The sequence below is a fragment of the Tympanuchus pallidicinctus genome, unplaced genomic scaffold (assembly GCF_026119805.1).
Source record: "Tympanuchus pallidicinctus isolate F22 unplaced genomic scaffold, pur_lepc_1.0 scaffold11, whole genome shotgun sequence".
In the NCBI taxonomy this organism is placed as follows: Eukaryota; Metazoa; Chordata; class Aves; order Galliformes; family Phasianidae; genus Tympanuchus; species Tympanuchus pallidicinctus.
In genome coordinates this window covers 14,555,765-14,559,909 of record NW_026294627.1, presented here as the reverse complement: position 1 = coordinate 14,559,909, position 4,145 = coordinate 14,555,765, and positions in this window count along the sequence as shown.

Sequence of the window (4,145 nt, the reverse complement as noted above, 5' to 3'; positions counted from 1 at the left end):
TGGGCTGCCAACCTCCCTGTACCCTCCCTTTTGCAGCTAATAAAAAAAAACAGGAAAACAGTTGTTTTGGAGGTGGGGTGTGAAAGGAAGAGAAGCATGTGCACGTGGTCCTTGCAAACAAAACATATCGCACTTTGGAAATTGTCATCTAGAAAGGCTTTGCACCAGATGGAAAGAACTGAGAGAACAAGATTGATCAGAGGTTCAGAATTCATGAACTTCAAGGAAAAGCTTAAAGCGTTTGTCATTGCTTAGACTAGAAAAGAGGATGTGGGGAGATAGTGTCCAAATTCCTAAAAGGTAGCTCTAAGAAAGAAAGAATGAATCTTTCTGTATCCCCTAGGATTAGGACAAGTTGCAATAGGCTTAGCAGAAGAGAAGGTGATTTCAGCCAGGCATCAGGAAAAAGTTTCTAATTGCAGGGACAATGCAGTGACAGGCTCAGGAGGGAGCCTGCAAATCCCCTCCACTACAGATTCTGAAGTCATCCAGATGCCCTTCAGGAAAGACACAGATAAAGCTGCTTGACAATGCGGTTAAGTGATCCTCTATGGCCCTTTCTAAATCTGCTTCTTATCATTACAGTGTTGGTGTCAGGAAAAGCTCAGAGCCACTTCAAAACCACCCTTGTTTTTTTTTTCTTAAAACACCGTGATACTGGCCGTAGCAGGTGGGAGCTGCAGCATGGCAGTGGTGGTGGCATTGGCCACATGTCTCCTGCTGCTGTTGGGAGCCCAAGAATTAAACCCTCCTGCAGTGCAGCAAAAGCCAGACCCTGTTTTGGAGTCTGACAGTCCTTATTGTGCATATCAGCTAGACGATCCAGGAATTTCCATCCTCATATAATGGACCATTTAATCTGTAAACCACCAGCAATGTGGTTAGAGGCTGAGAGAGGCACGAGAGCCAAATCCTCGCTTGATGTAGTGCACTGAAGTTTAAGCTCCCACCTTGGCTTACAGAAGCTGAAGATATGTCCATCAGATTAAACTGAGTAATTCTACACTTTGTGCAGGAAATATATAGCTATTTCCTCTCAGAGTCCCTGTCTGCAGGAGGATGTCTAGCCCATTTTTCATTTATCTGAGTCAGTTTTGAAAGCATCCCACTCTCGCAGAGAAAAAAACAGAGTGTGTCATGAAAGGACAACTAAAAATCTTGCCCATCATTTTTTAATGTCTCTCATTCACAGCTCAACAGTCCTACAGGTGGTTAAGAAAAGAGAGTTCCCTGTGGTAAATGGAAAACTGTAAATCCAAGGAGGGACCAGAAGTGCAATACTATCCATCAGTGTGTTAAAAACACAAACTGACAAAAAATATGGCCCTCTGGGTTCTTAAACACACTCAAAGTAAAATCTGTCTAGGCTGTGAAATAGGAAAACCGATGCTTGCAATGAATCCAGAGCAAGGATGATAAAGCAATAATTTTTATGGATGACTGATATGGTACACTCGAATGGTCCTCTGTTTGTGGGATATCCCTTTGTGTCTCCTATACAGCCAGCATCAACAGTATGCCTTCTGTTTCCAATAAATCCAAGTCCCACCAGCCATAAAACAAAGGTGCTCTATTCTTGATGCAACCCCAATATTTTCCCATTCTAGTTACCATAAAGGTTCTTGTTATGGATGTATAATCCTCACTGGGCACATATATGCCAACTTACTCGCATTATGCAATTTATTACTCTGTGCTTCAACCCACCGAAATAGGAATCTGGCTGTTTGCATGGCCAGTGCTTTGTGAAGCTCCAGGGAGTCCATCAGCAACACCTAGCTACAACAACAATACAGAATGGGTTATTTATGAGCTGTGTGTACGCAGTCATGCTTCTCATCTAGAACTTTGGGACAAGCATCTTCTAACACACTCTCATCAAATTTTAAGTGATAGGATGTCTTTCTCAAGAACGTGTTGATAAATAGGAACCAGTTCCAGTGCTGAGCAGCAAATGCCGCGGACTGTGGCTTTTCAAGGTGTCATGTAGTGTGATGGGTACACAGTGAGATCTATGAAAGTTTAAGATTGTACTTGACCAGATGGGTGTCCTGAATATTTTGTAGGTAGTCAGCCTCCCACTTACTGCATCTGCATGCTGTGCTCAGGACTGCCATGCAGATTTAGCTTTCAGTATTTGCATTGCTGCCCACCTACCTGAGAGTGAAAGTTAAACAGCTCTGGGTGCAAGTGCTCAGATTTAGATCAGAAATGTTGCCCATAAAGGGAAGAGATTAGGCCTTATCTTAAACAACATGCTATCCTTTCATGTCTAATATTTTGTTCTCTGTGAGGTCTTTCCAGATGAATATCCAGCCAGCAGCTTTTAACTTTGTCTCACAATTTCCAGTTGAAGGGCTGTCTCTGTCACTACCACAGGAAAATCTTCAGTACAGAGAAGCCCAAAATAAGCAATCTTATGAGTCTGTTAAAGCAAACAAAGGAAACAAAGCATAAAAATCAGAAGTAAGATACAGAAAAAACATGAAAAAGGTGAATGGAAGGAAATCCCAATGTCACTTGCTGATGGGTTCTGTTAACACGATGCTGTAAGCACACTGAGGTGCTCCTGCCAATCGTTATTTGCTCACAAGAATCATACCAATTTAACTACACCAATTATAAAATCAAGCTTAATTAAATCAGAGCAGCATTTGCATGCAGGAGACATGCAGCCCTTCAAAGGCAAGCTTCTCTTTGATGCACTGGACTCAATTTCACACGGCATATGTAATAAGGCTGAAATGGATATTCAAAATTGCACAAGGCCTGGCTGTGATGGTCTTTCCTTCCTGGTGTCCAGGTAGCAGTTGTGGAAGGGGTAGAAGGGCTTGGCCCCTGGCACTGAAATAGAAAACTGAAACCTGGAGGTCTCTACTAACATGTGAAGGGGCAGATAGGGTATTTTCTATTAATGCTAATATATGTGCACAAAATGTTAATAACTGCCATGGCCTGAATTTCTGGACATTTGTGAATTCCACTTAGCAATTACTTACATAGCACTTAATTTTATTATCAAGCTACCATCAAAAAGAGAAGGACAGGCTTTCTCTTGTCAAGGCCCTCAGGGACCACAGAAGATGGAAGATGCTCTTTGCAAACCACAACCTTTTTGGCATGGAGTAGCAGCAAATAATGTGAAGATGAGGAATGACAAATTCCCTCTGTCCCTAAAGCTGCTGTACTGAATTCCAGAAAAGAAGGGCAATGCCATCTAGCCATCGTTCACAAGGAATGCCCAAATTTACAGTGGGACTGCTCCCAAGTGATGATGATATGGAGCTGTTCAGCCACCCATCCTGTTCTCCTCCAAATTTCTCTTTTCCCCTCTGCAGTCCCTCCACTCCCTGTGAGGAGCTGCAGCCACCATCAGGCCTCCTCTCAGCCTGCTCTGCTCTGGGCTGAGCACACCCAGGGACATCAGCTGCTCCTCATACGTCCTGTCCTCATTGTCCTTCCGACCCTTCCCCATCTTTGTAGCCTTCCTTTGGACTCTCCTAGTAGCTTTATGCCCTTCTTATACTATGGGCCCAAACCCGCATCCAGAGCTGGAGGTGAGGCTGCACAGCACAGAGCAGAGGGGACAGTCCCTCCCCCCATCCACTGTTGCTGCTGGGCCTAGGGCACCCCAGGGCACAGTTGGCCCTTTGGGCCCCAGGGCACACTGCTGACTTATATTCAGCTTGTCGACAACCAGAACTCCTGCACTACGGCTGTCCGTCTGTATACACATTCATGATGCACAGAGAAGCTTCTCCCATCTCCCTTAACCAAATGGCAGGATTCTCATCTATTTATCTTAGTGAGCAGGTGACAGAGTCAGTGTTCAACAAACACTGTAAGAAATGCGCTTATGGAATCTAAGAAAAGAACACCTCAAAACATGTGTGAGTGTTTAGGAAAGCTTGTGCAACATTTCCTTTGCAAAATAAATACATTATCACTGCCTAATTTCCAAATCGTCACCAAGAATATCATCACTTGCAAATGTTTCTGGGGAACAGGGTGCCAAAGCTCTAAATATATTCTGAGCTCTGAATAGTCGTGGTGTAAGCTTCCTCCCTACCCCAGCAAATCTCTCAGCCCTCTTGCAGAGGATCTGCAAGATCTGGGATCTGCCCCACAACAGATGCATTGGACCA